The sequence below is a fragment of the Oryctolagus cuniculus genome, chromosome 21 (assembly GCF_964237555.1).
Source record: "Oryctolagus cuniculus chromosome 21, mOryCun1.1, whole genome shotgun sequence".
In the NCBI taxonomy this organism is placed as follows: Eukaryota; Metazoa; Chordata; class Mammalia; order Lagomorpha; family Leporidae; genus Oryctolagus; species Oryctolagus cuniculus.
Genome location: NC_091452.1, coordinates 31193864 through 31212877, shown reverse-complemented (window position 1 = coordinate 31212877; position 19014 = coordinate 31193864). Strand labels below are relative to the sequence as shown.

Below are 19014 nucleotides of genomic sequence, written 5' to 3'. Positions count from 1 at the left end.
GGCCCAGTACCTGGCAGAATGCCCCACACATAGCAGGGGCCAATAAACAATTTGTTTAATGAACACAGTGGAAGATAAAGACCATCAGTTTACCAGACTCTTAAAATTGGAAAATTATACCAGTCAGTGGTTTAATTTCACAGGTGAGAAAACAAAGGCTCAAGGAGTTTTCAGTCACAAGAAGCAAGCAGTGTGTGGCTGAGATGGAAGTCACAGCACTACAGGAGCAGAGTGGACTGGCGGGGGAGGGAAGAGCCAGATCTTTGAGGGCTTAGAGGAGAACTTCAGAATAACAGAGTATTCTGAGGTAACCAGAGATGTCAGGTTCTACAGAGACATAGTAAAAGGTGTACACAGTGTCTGAGCTCAAGTCCTGATTCTGCTGCTTACATGTATGGTCCTGGGCTAGCTACCTAATCTCTGAGTCTGTTCATTTTTCTTGAAAATAGATGGAATAATGGGATGTGCTGTAAATGATTTTGTTAGAATTAAAGTAAGTTAGATGGGTGAAGAAATTTTTTTCAAGCTATAAAATATCACACATTATTAATCGATTTGGCTAGGATTCCTCCTAATATCTCACTGACAAATCAACACAGCTTATTAGTAATAGATTCCCCAGCCAACTGGTTATCACTTTGAAAATCCAATGGGAGGACCTAGAAGGGCTGGTAAGTTTTGCTGGAGTGAGGCAGGAGGAGGAAGGCGGTACTCCAGGGGCCAGACTCAAGTGGCCAAGGGCAGATAACACCAACGCACAGCAGAAATCAGAATCCAGATCTGGATCAGACGGCCTCTGTGTGCTCATCTTTAGGGAAAACAACTCCACCTCTGCCAACCTAGAGGCTGTTGTCATGTCACATAAGCTTGTGGATGTGAAGAATTTTAAAGATAATTCCCCAAAATGGGAAATTATCATTCCTTTAGAAGAGTATGGGGTAGGCATTCAGCACAGTGGCTAAGATGCTGCCGGGGACACCCACACCCCATATCAGAGTGCCTGTTTTGAGTCTCAGCTCCTCCACTTCTGATCCAGCTTCCTGTTAACGCGCACCCGTGGAGGCAGCAGATGATAGCTCAAATACCTGGGTTCCTGCCACTCACGTAGGAGACTCGTCTGAGTTCCAGACTCCTGGCTCCCACCTGGCTCAGTCTCAGCTACTATAAGCATTTGGGGAGTGAACTAATAGATGAAGATCTCTCTCTGCTTTTCAAATAAATATTTTTTAAAAAATAATTGATTGGCGTTGGCATGCAGCACAGCAGGCTGAGCCACCCACCACCTGTGACACTGGCCTCCCACATGAGCACTGGTTCAATCCTGGCTGCTGCACTTCTGATCCAGCTTCCTGCTATTGTTCCTGGGAAAGCAGCAGAAGATGATCCAAGTACCTAGGCCCCTGTCACCCATAACAGCACACCCAGATGGAGTTAAAGGCTCCTGGCTTTGGCCTGGTGCAGCCCTGGCCATTGCAGCCACATGGGGAGTGAACTAGTGGAAGGGAGATGTCTCTCCCTTTCTCTCACTTTGCCTTTCAAATGAATAAATAAATTTTAAAAAAAGAAATAAGAAATAGGGAACAACATTTATATCCAAAATTGGAGATCCAAAATTACATGGGTTTCTTTGTGAGGTTTAATTCAGTTGGAAATTAAAAAAAATTTAGTAACTCTGCACTATTTATTACAAATTAACTAAAAAAATTAACTTCACAGATTTGTCAGTCCACAAATTTTCTTGGTCACTACAATATACCAGCCTCTATAATAAGTGACAGAGACGTAACAAGAATAAAACAGAGGTAGTTCCTGTTCTTATAGAATTTACAGTTGAGTGGGGGGATACACACAGGAACTCAAGGATAAAAATAAAACTCTGTGGCCTGGTACTAAAAACCCAGTTCAGTTTGGGCCCAGTCGAGCGCTGTAGTTACCTTCTGCTCTCCAACTCTGATACCCTGCTCTAATGAAGTCATCCCCAAACCTTTTTACCTCTGTGCTTTCACTCCTGTTCCCTACCCACCCCGTTCCGTAAGCCTGTTTTAAAATCCTATTCGTCCAGCAAAGCGTCACAGGCAGCCTCTAAGATGGCCCACGTTGATCTCTGCCTCCGGGCATTCACATTCTTGTATGTGGCTGAGTCAAGTGACTCTCTTTCGAGGAAAAGAATACAAAGCTCCTTGAATTACAACAGGGTTACCTCCTGATAAACTGTAAGTTGAGAATACTGTAAAATGGAAAATTATTTAATACACCTAACCTACCAAACATCATAGGCTAGGCTAGCCCATCTTAAAGGTTCTCGAATGTTGACATTAACCTTCGGCTGGGCAAAGTCATCTAACACAGATCCTATTTTAGGGGCAGGCTGGTGCCGTGGTTAAGATGCCACTTGAGCGGGCACTGTGGCTCACTAGGCTAATCCTCCGCCTTGTGGTGCTGGCACACCGGGTTCTAGTCCCAGTTGGGGCGCTGGATTCTGTCCCGGTTGCCCCTCTTCCAAGCCAGCTCTCTGCTGTGGCCCGGGAGTGCAGTGGAGGATGGCCCAAGTGGTTGGGCCCTGGGAGACCATGGATAAGCACCTCCCCATGGGAGACCAGGATAAGCACCTGGCTCCTGCCTCCGGATCAGCACGGTGCACCGGCCGCAGTGGCCATTGGAGGGTGAACCAACGGCAAAAGGAAGACCTTTCTCTCTCTCTCTCTCATGTCCACTCTGCCTGTCAAAAAAAAAAAAAAAAAGAAAGAAAGAAAGAAAGAAAGAAAAAGAAAAAAGAAAAAAAAAAAAAGAAAAAGATGCCACTTGAACACCTGCATTCCACATCAGAGTGCCTGGGTTCAAGCTCTGCCTCTACTCCGGATTCCAGCTTCCTGCTAATGCACACGCAGCGAGGCAATGGTGATGGCTCAAGTAATTGAGTTCCTGCTACCTACATGGGAGACCCAGACTAAGTTCCTGGCTCCTGGCTTTGGCCTGGCCTGGCCCCAGATGTTGTGGGCATTTGGGGAGTGAATAGGTGGAAGATCTCTCTCTGTCTTTCAGATAAATGGACTGATAGTTTTAAAAGCCTATTTTATAATAAGGTGTTAAATATTTCATGTAACTTATTGAATACTGTACTGAACGTGAATAGAAGATGGCTGTATGAGTATGCTTTTGTACCACCATAAAGCTGAAAAAACATAATTCAACTATTGTCAGTCAACAACTATCTGTACAGCAAAAGTGATATAATATCGCTTCTAATAGTAAGTTCTTAAAAAATTTTTTTAAAGATTTATTTAAAAGAGTTAGAGAGGTGTACACACACATACACACACACAGAAAGAGAGAGACAGAGGTCTTCCATCTGCTGGTTGACTCCTCAAATAGCCACAATAGCAGGAGCTGAGCCGGTCCAAAGCCAGGAGCCAGGAGCTTCTTCCAGGTCTCCCATGTGAGTTCAGGGGCCCAAGCACTTGGGCCATCTTCTGCTGCTTTCCCAGGTGCATTAGCAGGGAGCTGGATCAGAAGTTGGAGCAGCCGGGATTCAAACCGGCACCCATATGCTGGCGCTCTAGGCTGGAGCTTTAACCTGCTGCACCACAGCACCAGCCCCGAGAGTAGATTATTTAAAAGAACTGTGGCTTCCATCTTGGTCACTTCTACACTCTCCTAAATCTCCCCACTGGGGGAAGCTGGCACCAACTCTTGAAATATCCCTGTGGAAAGGCCTGTGTCAGGATGGACTGAGACCTGCCGATGATATCAATGACATTAAACTTTGATTCCCCTCTACCCTATCCATGGGCTTCAGGCTAACAGCTTGACTGCAGCCTCATGAAAGACCTTGAACCAGAGGCAGCCAGCTAGGATACAACTGGATTCTTGACCCACAGAAACTCATGGATAACACATTCTTATTGCCTTAAGCCATTAAGGGGACAGGTGTTTGGTGCAGTTCAAACACCATTTAGGACACCTGGGTCCCAAATCAGAGTGCCTGGGTTTGAGTCCCAGTTCCACTTCTGATTCCAGCTTCCTGCCAATGCACATCCTGGGAGGCAGTGGTGATGGCTTAAGTACTTTCATCCCTGCTGCTCACATGGGAAACCTAGACTGAATCCCAGACTGCTGGCTTAGGCCTGGCCTGGCCCAGCTCAGTTTGTGGCAGGCAGTTAGAAAGTAAACCAGTGGATCAAAGATTTATGTCTCTCTGTCTTTCAAATAGATAAAATATATATAAAGTAATAATATATTAAGCTACTAAGTTGTAAGGTAATTTGTTATGTAGCAATAGAGAGCTAACATACCAAGTGGGATACTATGTTGAACAGCTACAGATAACTAACACAGAAGAACTGGTTCAAGCTGTGCCCCTGAATTTTCCTTGATCGAGCCTAGCTCAGCTGAACTTGACGTGGGCCTGTTCCTCTCACTGGTCATTGTGCACGTCAGCAACACCAGTTACTTCTATCCTTAGCCTTTCCAAGGAACTGTAGGTTGGTAGTTGCTTAAATTTCTTGTGGGTCCCTATTTGGAGTCAATGTTTGGCCAAGCAGAGAAAGCAGTGGGATAGAGAGGCTAGCACTGCGTCAGGAAGGGGCTTTCATTCACATCTAGTGATGATGAGTGGCTGGTAGGTAGGGAATTGAAGTGAATGTTGGAAGAACCACGACTGGGGAAGAGCTGATTTTTTGGTCTTCACCAAAATGAGGCTGCGGCCGCCGATACAGTCGGCCAGCCCTCCTTATGAATTCTTTCTGGCAATTTCCTTCTTATTGTGTGAGGGGCTTAGCTTTGGCTTGGCAGTTGTGACAGGCAGCAGAGAGGGCGGCTCTTGGACACAGGGGTCACCTCGGAGGAAGGGAAGTCAATTGTTTTCTCAGGGCCCTGTCTCTCACGTTTACTCTCCTCGGGCTTCTGTAGCAGAACGGAGGCCCACTTCCTACACGTAGCACCATTTATTTAAAACACACACCCCACATATACACAACAAACCAAATGCAAAGGAAAAAAGGGGAAAAAAGGCTGCTGAAGACCAGAGTCACTAAAAGTTCAGGCTAATAATAGAAAAGGAACTCGGAGAGCTGCTCGGCTATGTGACCTCCCGCAGGGGCTTGGAAAGGAGCCCAACCCAGCCTTGCTCTTCTGTGCTTTCACAAAGAGCACTCGCTTGGGAGCCAGGGACCTAGGCACTGGGCACCAAGGCACCAGGTCTGGCTCTGCCAGCGGCTCTTTCTGTGACCTTGGGTAAGTCCTTCTCCCTCTCTCTCTCTCTCTGGGATTCAGATTTCCATCTATAAAATGAGAGAGCTGGACTAGACACCAAGATTTTCCTATTCTAACATTCAGAGGATGCAAGGAAAATAGAAAGAATGCTGGATGGCTAGGGAACCAGGAGACCTGCCTTTATACCCCACCTCTGCCACTAGGGAGCCCCAAGTCTCTGAGCCTCTGTGTTCTCATCTGTAAAACAGGGTGCTATGACCACTCATCCAATCCATCAACAAGTATTTCTTGTGCAGCTATTAGGTGCCAGGCTTGGGGCTGGAGATACAATGGTGGGTCAAGCCAGACATAGTCAATGTTTTCTCATGAAATTTCCAGTCTATTAGGGGTGGGAAGGATGATAAGATAAACTGCAAACAATTACATAAATGAAGGTGTAATTCATGCCAAGATTAGTTCACCAGGAAAATGATCACTCTTAGTTCTTAGCCACTGAGAGACAGTGACACTCTCCACCAACTCCAATGTTCGTGGTCCAGTAGGCAGCTCTGCTGGGAGGTGCAGAGAAACATTCTGAAAAACTCACATCTAAAATCATAGCTCTCACCCATCATGATGCCCCAGTATGGCATGAATCAACCCAATCAACCACCTACTACAGGCAATCAAACACCCAACTCTTGCCTTCCTAGAGCTTACGCTAGGACTCATAAATTGACAAAGCTATAAGATATCACACACCATTCTTTGATTAGTAATTATGAGTTTAAAATAGTATTTATACAAGTTAAGAATTAAGTGAGAATTTAGATGAAGTAGAGCAACCAGAGATATTTTGTTAGAAATAGAAATTGAGATAGGCCCTGAAGATTTGCTGCAAAGTTGTAGAGAAACAGAAACAATGATATCATGATACAATGGCTCTGTGCCCTACTATTAATCAGTATGGGTACAAGGGACATCCAAGAGACATTCAAACTGAAAGACTCTTAATTCCTCTTTTGGGGTGCTAAAGACTTAAATTAGAAAAAGTACAGTCTTTTCAATTGATAATAATGGGAAAATTTGATATCTACATGGAGAGGAATGAAACTAGTTCCCGTATCTCATCATAGACAAAAATCAACTCAAAATAGATTAAAGTCCTAAATATAAGACCTGAAACTTTCAAAGTATTAGAAGAAAACATGAGGGAAATGCCTAAAGACAGTGGAATAACAGGGATTTTTTTTGGATCAGACTCCAAAAGCATAGAAAACAAAAGCAAAATTACACAAATAAGGATTTCATCAAATGGAAGAGCTTCTGCACAGCAAAATACAAAATCAACAGAGTGGGAGACAGTCTACAGAGGGGAAAGTGTTGCCAAGTTATACATCTGACAAAGGGGTTAATGTCCAGCATATCTAAGAAACTCAAGCACTCCAATAGCAAAACAAAAAATAATCCAATTAAAAATGGGCAGATCTAAACAGATATTTCTCAAAGAAGACATACAAATATGGCCAATAGGTATATGAAAAAATACTAATCATCAGGAAAATTCAAGTCAAAACTGAAATGATATATCACCTCTCTAGAGTTAGAATGCTATTGTCAAAAAGACAAAAGACAATAAATGCTGGTGAGGACGTGGAGAAAAGAGAATCCTTGCACACTCCTGGCAGGAGTGTAAATTAGTATAGCCAATGTGGAAAACAGTATGGAGGTTCCTGAAAGAACTAAAATTAGAACTACCATATGATACAGCAATTTCACCACTGGGTGTTTATATCCAATGGAAACATAACCACCATCAAAGAGACATCTGCACCCCCATGTTCACTGCAGCACTCTTCCTACCAGCCAAGAAATGGGAACAACCCACTGCCCATTCACTGATGAATGGATAAAGAAAATGTGGCACATAAACACACTGGAATAATATTCTGCTATAAAAAGGATAAAATATTGTCATTTGCAACACACGGATGGAAAAGCAAGTTATCACATGATCTCTCTCATGTGGGGTCTAACAAAAAGGTAAGCTCACAGAAGTTTATAAAGTGTAATGGTAGCCGGCGCCGTGGCTCAATAGGCTAATCCTCCGCCTTGCGGCGCCGGCACACCGGGTTCTAGTCCCGGTTGGGGCGCCGGATTCTGTCCCGGTTGCCCCTCTTCCAGGCCAGCTCTCTGCTATGGCCAGGGAGTGCAGTGGAGGATGGCCCAGGTGCTAGGGCCCTGCACCCCATGGGAGACCAGGAAAAGCACCTGGCTCCTGGCTCCTGCCAGGATCAGCGCGGTGCGCCGGCTGCAGCGGCGGCCATTGGAGGGTGAACCAACGGCAAAGGAAGACCTTTCTCTCTCTGTCTCTCTCTCACTGTCCACTCTGCCTGTCAAAAAAAAAAAAAAAAAAAAAAAAAAAAGTGTAATGGTGATTACTACAGGCTGGGCAGTGAAGGGATGGGGGGATAAGGAAAGGTTGATTAATGGGTCCTAAGTTATAGTTACATGGGAGGAAGAACTTATAAGGTTCTGAGAGCAGGCATTTAGCCTAGTGGTTAAGATGTAACATGTCTGTACCGCAGGGCTGGTACTGTGGCAGAGTGGGTTAGGCCACCACTCATGACGCCAGCATCCCATATTAGCACCAGTTTGAGTTCTGGCTGCTTGCTCCTGATCCAGCTCCCTGCTAAGGCACCTGGGAAAGCAGTAGAAGATGGCTTAAGTGCTTGGGCTCCCGCCACCCATGTGTTACAGGCTCTTGGCTTCACTCTGGCCCAGCCCTGGTGGTTGCAGTCATTTGTGGAGTGAACCAGTAGATGAAAGATACTCTTTCTCTCGCTCCTTCTCTCTTGCTGCCATTCTATCAAGCAAATAAATAAATCTTTAAAAAAAAAAACTAGAAGATAGCACTTTGAATGTTTCCACCATGAAGGAATATTAAATGTTTAAGTAAATATATATATTTTCCCTGACTAGACATTACACAATGTATACATGTATCAAAACAGCAAGCATGATACCTCATAAATTGATTAGGGCCAGTGCTGTGACATAGTGGTTAAAGTTGCCTCTTGGCCAGCGCTGCAGCTCAACAGGCTAATCCTCTGCCTGCGGCACCGGCACACCGGATTCTGTTCCGGTTGCCCCTCTTCCAGGCCTGCTCTCTGCTGTGGCACGGGAGGGCAGTGGAGGATGGCCCAAGTGTTTGGGCCCTGCACCCGCATGGGAGACCAGGATAAGCACCTGGCTCCTGGCCTCAGATCGGTGCAGAGCACCAGCCACAGCGCACTGCTGGAGCGGCCATTGTGGGGTGAACCAATGGCAAAAGGAAGACCTTCCTCTCAGTCTCTCTCTCTCACTGTCCACTCTGCCTGTCAAAAAAATAAATAAATAACAAAAAATAATACAGTTGCCTCCTGCAGTGCCAGCATCCCACATGGGTGCTGGTCCAAATCCCGGCTGCTCCACTTCCCATCCAGCTCTCTGCTATGGCCTGGGAAAGGAGTGGAAGATGGCCCAAGTCCTTGGGCCCTTGCACCTGTGTGGGAGACCCGGAAGAAGCTCCTAACTCCTGGCTCCTGGCTTCAGATCGGCTCAGCTCTGGCTGTTGCAGCCATTTGGGGAGTGAACCAGAAGATGGAAGACCTCTCTCTCATTCTGCCTCTGCCTCTCTGTAATTCTGCCTTTCAAATAAATAAATAAATCTTTAAAAAATTTTCTGAGTAAAATATTTTATAAAAGACTAAGCAGTATACCAAAAACTACCGAATTGTATACCTTAAGTGGGTTATCCATGTAGTTTGTGAATTGTGTCCTGATTAATAATAGTATATTTCTCATTCCAATCAATAACTTCTGGTCTCTATCCTTAGAGGCAACTATTTGCTTCTTGTCTTTCTTTCTAGACACAGTCCATGTGCAAACAAGTATATCTTTAAAACTATCACAGCCTTTCAATAGAATATACTGTTCTACACCCCCTTTTAACTTAATCAATATCTTAGGTTGCTGCTATCAGCAAATGCAGATTTACTTCATTCTTCACCATTTTTTTTTTAATTTTTTGACAGGCAGAGTAGACAGTGAGAGAGAGAGACAGAGAGAAAGGTCTTCCTTTGCCGTTGGTTCACCCTCCAATGGCCGCTGCAGCCGGCGCGCTGCGGCCAGCGCACCGCGCTGATCCGATGGCAGGAGCCAGGTACTTATCCTGGTCTCCCATGGGGTGCAGGGCCCAAGGACTTGGGCCATCCTCCACTCACTCCCTGGCCACAGCAGAGAGCTGGCCTGGAAGAGGGGCAACTGGGACAGAATCCGGCGCCCCGCCCGGGACTAGAACCCGGTGTGCCGGCACCGCAAGGCGGAGGATTAGCCTAGTGAGCGCGGCGCCGGCCCACCATTTCTTTTTAAGATTTATTTATTTATTTGAAAGGTGGCTCTACCCACTACGCCACACAGTGCTAGCACCTTTTCACCATTTCTACACAGAATTCACCGTAGGGATCTATCACTATTTAATGAGTTCCTGTTATTAACATATTGTTTCTAGTCGTCTTCTAGCAAACAATATTATAGTAAACATCCTTGCACTTGCAGTATTAGGCACATAACATGAATACATCGTCCACAGGATAAATTTCTAGCTCTGTAGTTGTAGGTCCAAAGTTAGTGCCTGTTAAAAATTACTATTGCTGGGCCATCGCCGTGGCACACTTGGCACAGTGCCTGCGGCACCGGCACCCCAGGTTCTAGTCCTGGTTAGGGCGCCGGGTACTAGACCCGGTTGTTCCTCTTCCAGTCCAGCTCTTTGCTGTGGCCCGGGAAGGCAGTGGAGGACGGTCCAAGTGCTTGGGCACCTGCACCTGCGTGGGAGACCAGGAGGAAGCACCTGGCTCCTGGCTTCGGATCGGCACAGCACTGGCCACAGCAGCCATTAGGGGAGTGAACCAATGGAAGGAAGACCTTTCTCTGTCTCTCTCTCTCACTGTCTATAACTCTACCAGTCCAAAAAAAAAAAAAATTACTATTGCTAAGTTAACTTCTTTAGAGTCTACACCAAATCACACTCCTATGAAGAATTCACTAACTCATTTCTTCATTCAGCCAATATTTGAGTGCCTACTATATGCGAGGCATATTGAGGTCCTGGGAACTCAGCAACGGACAATAATCCATTTCCTAATGGAGCTTACAGTCTTGTAGGGGTAGAAGGCAAAGAAGTAAAATATGTGGTATCTCAGATGGTGATAAATGCTATGGCTAAAGGAAGGCATAGTATGAGCCACGGGTAGAGATTAGCAATTTAAAAGAGTGTTGGAATATGAAAATTCTTTTTTTTTTTTTTTTTGACAGGCAGAGTGGACAGTGAGAGAGAGAGAGAGAAAGGTCTTTGCCGTTGGTTCACCCTCCAATGGCCGCTGCGGCCGGCGCGCTGCAGCTGGTGCACCGTGCTGATCCGATGGCAGGAGCCAGGAGCCAGGTGCTTTTCCTGGTCTCCCATGGGGTGCAGGGCCCAAGCACCTGGGCCATCCTCCACTGCACTCCCGGGCCACAGCAGAGAGCTGGCCTGGAAGAGGAGCAACCAGGACAGAATCCGGCGCCCCAACCGGGACTAGAACCCGGTGTGCCGGCGCCGCTAGGCGGAGGATTAGCCTAGTGAGCCGTGGCGCCGGCCGGAATATGAAAATTCTAAGCCTGTTTCCTTATCTGTTTTTTCAAAAAGATTTATTTTATTTGAAAGGCAGAGTGAGAGTGAGAGAGAGAAAGAGAATATCCTCCACTTGCTGGTTCATTCCTCAAACGGCTTCAACAGCCAGTGCTGGGCCAGTTGCTTCACCCAGTTCTCCCACATGGGTGCGGAGGCCCAGGGACTTATGTAAATTTTTGCTGCTTCCCCGGTACATTAGCAGGGGAGCTGGAATGGAAGTGGAGCAGTCGGGGCTTGAACCAGCGCCCCTTTGAGATGGTGGTGTCTTGGATGGTGGCTTAACCTGCTACGCCATAACACTGGCCTCTTCTTATCTGTTTAGTAGGACAATAATAGTACTTATGTCGTGGGACTGCTGAAAGAATTCAGTGAGACGTCTGGTACACAGTGGACATTTCCTAAACAGAAGCTGTGCTTATTATAAACAAACCTACAGCTGAGGAAACTGGCACAGGGAGGAGCGATTTGGTCCCAAGGGAAATCAGTGATTGGGTGGCACCCAGAACTAAGGCTCCCGACCGTCTGTGTAGCGCACTTTCACACATACCACGGAACCAAACGCATTAAGAAGCCATTCTCGGGGGGGTGCTCATGGGCAATATGGCTTTAAGGTGGAAAGTGCACAGAGAATGTGATTTTTAACGTGCACACAGGAGGAGGGGAGAGGCAGGAGTACACGAGGTCCTTCTCCACGGAGAAGCCGACCTAAGGCTGAGCCTGCTGGGGTTTACTCACAAGACGTTCATTTCCAGGATGGTGCTCCAGCCAAAGGCAACAAGCTTTCTGGCGGCTGCGGGCCCATCTGCTCTGATGAGACTCTCCTAAACCCCGGACTCCCATTGGTTTCATTCCAAGGAATCTCCTGGAAGAAAGATAAGCAGCAGCTAAGACACAGCTGTGGAAATAGTAAGATCTGGAGGGGCACTTGGATCTGTTTTTCTGGGTGAGGTTTTCGAGTAGGCTGATTGTATAGTGGAGCTGGTCTCTCAACTCTTTTTCTCACGCTGTGGCACCTCCTCTTCCTGGGACTTCCGCCTCCTCCGGCCTCTCTCCTTGCCTGGGCTCTAACTTTCCTTTAGCCTTATTCTTTCTTCAGTGAGTGTCTCATTCCTTCCACTCTTCCTAACCTGTCCCTTGGAAATATATACACGCTAAAAAAAAAAAAAAAAAAAAAAAAAAAGCAGCAGCAGCAGCAGCTCTCTGGCTTAAGAGTCAGTATGGAAACAGATTCAAGGAAACCCACATCCGAAGCTCAACCTCTGTTGTTGAGTGCCGATCTAAATTTGAAGTCAATACCCATTTCTGAGTCTCAGTTTCTTTACTTAAAAATCTCTCTATATCATGTGGCATTTCAAGTACCATGCAGTAGATTTCTCTGCAAATGGCAGACCCCAATGACTGACCTAAAGACAAAAAGGTATACAGAGAAGTAGTGGGGTCAAGGATAGAAATTTTCAGCATTGGGAATTTCAGAGTCCCTGAAATGCTATTAAGAAGTGTGTTATGGCCAGTGCTGTGGCTCACTAGGCTAATCCTCTGCCTGCGGCGCCAGCACACTGGGTTCTAGTCCCGGTTGCTCCTCTTCCAGGCCAGCTCTCTGCTGTGGCCTGGGAGTGAGTGGAGGATGGCCCAAGTGCTTGGGCCCTGCACCCGCATGGGAGACCAGGAGAAGCACCTGGCTCCTGCCTCCAGATCAGTGTGGTGTGCCGGCCGTAGCGGCCATTGGAGGGTAAACCAACGGAAAAAGGAAGACCTTTCTCTCTGTCTCTCTCACTATCCACTCTGTAAAAAAAAAAAAAAAAAAAAAAAGTGTGTTATGACGATTAATGTCTGATGAATGGCATCCAATATCTACTCTTGGGTCAGCTATAAGGTAGTTCACACCTGAATGAGAGGTCCAGGTTTCCAAGTCTGTCCTTAAAATGAGTCAACCTCAAAGCAGGAGAAAACCCACACCAGCTGTGGATCAGCTACCTCAATACTTGAAAAGGAAACACAAGCAGTACGAAACACTGGATGCTCATGACTTGAACATCACTGTGTAAGGCTAGTTTCAAGGTTCCTTTGCAAGGCTAGAAAGCAGAAATGTGAGAAAAATGCAATTGAATTGATTTAAAAAAGGGATCTTGAACTGAAATTTGAGAAAGTGACCTAAGGTCTCAGAAGTTGTTAGACCTACAAGCAAATATGTGGATGTTTCTACTTGCTTAAACTCTGGGCAATTACATTAGCAGATGAAGTTTCTCTTGGGCTAATTTGAGAAAACTTGAAATGTTTATGACTATCACTAATGTATGCTGTCTTTCAAAGTGGCGCCCATAACATTAACATCACCCAGACAAAAAGGAAGGGAGTGGCATGCTGGTTGCAGATTTGAGATTCTAGATTCTGAAATAACCATGATGGCCACTACATCCTGCCTAGAAAAACAATCTAGACTCCAGACTTTTCTTCTGTGATGCCCTGCAGTTGCGCTGAGAACAAATTCTCTCAGGCTTGAGTCTTATAGCATCATTGGTAGAACAGACACAGTTGTAAACATTTAGTATTTTGGCTGGAAAAATCTTCAAAGATGGCTTACATCCATCTGTCTGTCTGTCTGTCTCTCTCTCTCCTTCACCCCTTCCCTGCCAGTATGGTCAGACTTCCAGAGTCAGTGGTACATCCTAGCAGAGAAACACTGACGGAGGGGTTGGCACTGTTTTTACAGAGTTTTCAGTGACTTTCCACTGAGCTGTGGGAAAATTTGACAGCTGATTGTAGCTGAATCATAACCCAGAGGTCCTGACCATTCAGATATTCGAAGATTCCTTTCATTCCTTTCCCAGAAAGGGAACCTGGAAAACTGCAATTGGTTAATTCCATTTACCTTCTGTTCCTTACAACTACACATAGGTGCACAGCAGTATGCGCTCCGCAGTGGCAAAGGGTACCAGAATAATAGCAGCTGCAGTATGTAATCATAGTGGCTTACATTTATCTAGTACTAATCAGAGAGGTAGAGAGGTACTAGTCAGGCATTTTTATATTTTTTTAATGAATCATAATTACCCAATGGAGTGTTTATTATAATCCCTGCTTTACACATAAGGAAACCATGGCCCAGAGAGGCAAATAACTTGCACATGGTCACACAGCTTGGCTATGAGGTGCTGAGATTCGACCTAAGTATTCTAACTTGAGGCTATGTTCCTAACTAGTATGTTATACCATATCCAACCACCAACACAAATATTCCAAACCCAAAGGCATTTCAGATATCACAGATCAACCCTCAGATTTTGGAATTGAAGAAAACAGACTGAGTTACATGATAGGGATTACCTAGTGACAAAGCCAGGATTCAGGGCAGTTCTCACTCCAGGGATCAACTCTCTCTCTGCTGTAACAGAATGCCTTGGGCTCTCTGTATCACTTTTTTTTTTTTTTTTTTTTTTTTTTTAAGATTCATTCTATTTATTTGAAAGACAGTTACAGAGAGATTCCATCCACTGGTTCACTCCCCAATTGGCCGCAATGGCTGGAGCTGCGCTGATCCAAAGCCAGGAGCTTCTTCCGGGTCTCCATGTGGGTGCAGGGGCCCAAGGACTTGGGCCATCTTCTACTGCTTTACCAGGCAATAGCAGAGAGCTGGATCGGAAGAGGAGCAGCCGGGATTAGAACCAGCACCCTATGGGATGCTGGCCCTTCAGGCCAGAGCTTTAACCCATTGCGCCACAGTGCCGGCCCCTCTCTGTATCGTCTTGAGAATCTAGAGTTTTCTTTTGTTTTTAGTATTTATTTATTTACTTGAAAGTTCGAGTTAGAGAGAGAGAGAGAGGGAGAGAAAGAGAGAAATCTTCCATCTGCTGGTTCACTCCCCCAAATGGCCCCAATGGCCAGGGCTATGCCAGGCTGAAGCCAGGAGCCAGGCAGGAGCTTCTTCGGAGTCTCCCACACGGGTCCAGGGGCCCAAAGCACTTGGACCATCTTCCACTGATATCCTAGGCACATCAACAAGGAGCTGGATGAGAACTGGAGTGGCCTAGACTCAAACTGGCACCCATATTGGATGCCGGCACTGCAGATGGCAGCTTAACCTGCACTGCCATAGAGCCGGCCCATTTTGTTATTTTTTAAAAAGATTTATTTATTTGAAAGTCAGAGTTATAGGGTTGGGGGGAGAGAAGGAGAAGGAAGGAGAGGGGGGAGGGAGGGAGAAAGAAGAGGCGGCGGGAGAAAGATTGATTGATTGATTGCATCTGCTGGTTCACTCCCCAGATGGCCATAACAGCCAGGGCTGGGCCAGGCTGGGGCCAGGAGCCAGGAGGTTCTTCCAAGTGGTAGGGTGGTAGGGGCCTAAGAACTTGGGTCACCTTTTGCTGCTTTTCCAGGCCATTAGCAGGGAGCTTGATGAGAAGTGGAGCACCAAGACTCGAACCAGTGCTCATATGGGATGTTGACGTCGCAAGTGGTGGCTTTACCTGCTATACCACCACGTCAGCCCCTTGTTTTGTTTTAAATTCCCTGCTTGTTCTTTAGAGAGTGGAACTTAAATTTATACAAACAAACTATTTCACAGTTTTTCTATAATATATTGATTTCCCAATTCCCTCCTCCTCCTTTTTTTTTTTTTTTTTTTTTTTTTTTTTTTTTTTTTTTGGACAGGCAGTGTGGACAGTGAGAGAGAGACAGAGAGAAAGGTCTTCCTTTACCATTGGTTCACCCTCCAATGGCCTCTGCGGCCAGCGTGCTGCAGCCGGCGCACCGCACAGATCCGAAGCCAGGAGCCAGGTGCTTCTCCTGGTCTCCCATGCAGGTGCAGGGCCCAAGCACTTGGGCCATCCTCCACTCACTCCCAGGCAATAGCAGAGAGCTGGCCTGGAAGAGGGGCAACCGGGACAGAATCCGGCGCCCTGACCAGGACTAGAACCCGGTGTGCCGGCGCCACAGGCAGAGGATTAGCCTATTGAACCATGGCGCCGGCCCCTCCCTTTTCATATAGACTTTTTTTTTTTTTAAAGAGCATTTTAGGTTTAGAAAAAAAATGAATGGAAAGTATGGTGATATCCCATAGAGCCCCTGCTTCCATACATGTATAGCTCCCCCCATTATCAACATTCCACACCACAGGGGAGCATTCGTTACAACTGATGAACAATTCTAGTCACCCAAAGTCCATGGTTTACATTAGGGTTCACTATCTCCCCCAAACCCCTGGTAACCACTAAGCTTTTTACTGTCTCTGTAGTTGTCTTTTCCAGAGTGTCATATGGTTGGAATTAAATAATATGTAGCATTTTCATATTGGCTTTACTTAGCATTTGAGATTCCTCCACATCTCTTCAGGAATTTGTAACTCATTTCTGATGGGCGTGGAATAATATTTCATTGTACAGATGTACCACAGTTTATTTACTTATTTACCTATTGAAAAACATCTTGGCTGTTTTCAAGTTTTGGCAATAGGGAATAAAGTGCCATAAACACCCACATTCATGTGTGGACATGAAGTTTTCAACTCCTCTGGGTAAATGCCAAGGACCACGATGGCTAGATCATATGTCAAGAGCAGATTAAGATTTATAAAAAACTGTCAAACTTTTTTTTTTTTTTTGACAGGCAGAGTGGACAGCGAGAGAAAGAGAGAGACAGAGACAAAGATCTTCCTTTTCTGTTGGGTTCACCCTCTAACGGCCGCCACGGCTGGTGCGCTGCAGCCGGCGCACCACGCTGATCCAAAGCCAGGAGCCAGGTGCTTCTCCTGGTCTCCCATGGGGTGCAGGGCCCAAGCACTTGGGCCATCCTCCACTGTACTCCCGGGCCATAGCAGAGAGCTAGCCTGGAAGGGGGGCAACCGGGACAGAATCCAGCGCCCTGACCGGACTAGAACCCGGTGTGCCGGCGCCGCAGGTGGAGGATTAGCCTATTGAGCCATGGCACCGGCCCATTCTTTCAAAGCAGCTGTTACCATTCTGCATTCCCACAGGTATAAATGGGTGTTTCCACTGCTCCAAATCCTCATTAGTTTTTGGTGTTGTCATAGTTTTGGATTTTAACTATTTTAATCAGTGTGGAGTGGTATCTAATTGTTGGCTTAATTTGCAATTATCTAATAATGTTTGATGTTGGGGCCAGTGCTGTGGTGTAGAAAGCTAAACCTTGACCTGCAGTGCCAGCATATGATATGGGCACTGGTTCAAGTTCTGACTGCTCCACTTCCCCGGCTCACAGCTAACGTCCCTGGGAGAACAGCAGAAGATGGCCCAAGTGCTTGGTCCCTGTACCCATGTGGGAGACCAGGAAACTCTTGGTTTTGCCCTGGCCCAGCCCTCGCGATTGAGGCTATCTGGGGAGTGGACCAGTGGAAGGAAGATCTTTGTCTCTATCTCTCCTTCTCTCTGTAACTCTGCCTTTCAAAAAGCAACAACAACAAAAAACTTTCAGAAGTTTATTATTGAGCATTTTTTCATTTGTTTGTCATTTGTATATCTTCTTTGATGAGATGTCTACTCCAACCTTTTGCTCATTTTTCAGTTGAGTTGTTTTCCACCCCTTTCCTGAGTTCCTGAGTTTCCATCTCCTAGGCATAGATTCGTCTGTGCATTCTGCCTCCTGTCCTGAGACAGTGCCCCTGCTCTTCTCACACAGTCACTTCACAATAACCTTGGCCCCCTAGCCTCCCCACTCCCTTCTGTACCTAGAACGAACCTAGAACCCTTTTATGATAGGTTAGAGAGGGGTAAGAGCCTGAAAACAGCCACAGGTACTGGGAAGAATGTGGTCTTTGTAGTCAAACTAGATCTTGACTTCTCTAAGCAACTGAGTTAACTGTGCTGAGCCCGAGATGAAGTGGATAGAAATCGCCTGCTCATAGGGTGATTATGAAAATTAAACAAGGAACACGTGAGGGGCTGGTCCATTATCTAGTACTCAATACTTTGTCTTCAGGTTTTGTCCTTTTGTGAAAACAAAAGTTTCATTGTTCAAAAACTATTTTATCATCAGACAATGAATTGTCCCTTCTTCCTGTCATTTCAAGCTTATTGAAAATTTACCCTGTTGACCACTGTCCCCCAATTAATTTTTTTTTTTTTGACAGGCAGAGTGGACAGTGAGAGAGAGAGACAGAGAGAGAAAGGTCTTCCTTTGCCGTTGGTTCACCCTCCAATGGCCGCCGCTGCAGCCGGCGCACCGCGCTGATCCGATGGCAGGAGCCAGGATCCAGGTGCTTTTCCTGGTCTCCCATGGGGTGCAGGGCCCAAGCACCTGGGCCATCCTCCACTGCACTCCCTGGCCATAGCAGAGAGCTGGCCTGGAAGAGGGGCAACCGGGACAGAATCCGGCGCCCCGACCGGGACTAGAACCCGGTGTGCCGGCGCCGCAAGGTGGAGGATTAGCCTATTGAGCCACGGCGCCGGCTCCCCAATTAATTTTGACCACTACTGACTGCATTCCTACTCGGGACCACCTTAGGCCATTTTCAATGCCTTCCCAAACTCTGGATTCAATTCATAATTGGGAATTGGTCTTGATCCAGCACTGACCTCAGGTGGCTGCTCACTCCTGCACCTCCTCCAACTCCTCTGATCACCTCTGGCTCGGGTGCTTTCCACATCCTATCTCTGGGCAACCTCTTATACTCCCCATGGCTTGAACAACCATTATTTGCAAAAGTTGGTCTCTCGTGTCTCTCGTGCTACCTCTCATCTAAACTGCAGTCCTTAGGCCCCAGACCTGAATTTCTACCTGTTCAAAGAGATCGTTCTTTGAAGTCCCATAGGCATCTTAATCTCAAATTTTGCTATTTTTCTCATAACTCCTGTTTCCTAAATGGCCCTTTCATTAAGACAATGCTCAAGCAAGCAAGAAGCCTGAGTCAGCCTGAGCGTCCTAACTCCTACCCTCCATATCCTGCACTTGCGTGCTCACGTCTCTGAGTTTTATTTTCACAGTGGTTCTTGAATCCACCCCCTCTATTTCTAGTGCTTTAGCTCAGACCTTCATCATATGTGCCTTAGCCATGGCTGCAGACTGGGAGCCCTTACCCCAGTCACTTACCATGCTCATCCTCTGTCCAGTACCCCAGATGTATCTATTTACTAGATCTGAGTATGTTAATCATCTGCTGTAAA

At 46.3% G+C, this 19014-nt stretch overlaps 1 long non-coding RNA gene across 2 annotated transcripts in view; it reads right to left on the bottom strand.

Annotated features, from left to right (window-relative positions):
- Positions 1-19014, bottom strand: part of LOC127488328 (uncharacterized) — a 68177-nt gene that overhangs the window by 28865 nt on the left and 20298 nt on the right. For both annotated transcript variants that reach the window (XR_007916001.2, XR_007916002.2), the window contains exon 2: positions 11636-11762. This is a non-coding gene — a long non-coding RNA (uncharacterized lncRNA). The remainder of the gene's footprint in view (positions 1-11635; positions 11763-19014) is intronic.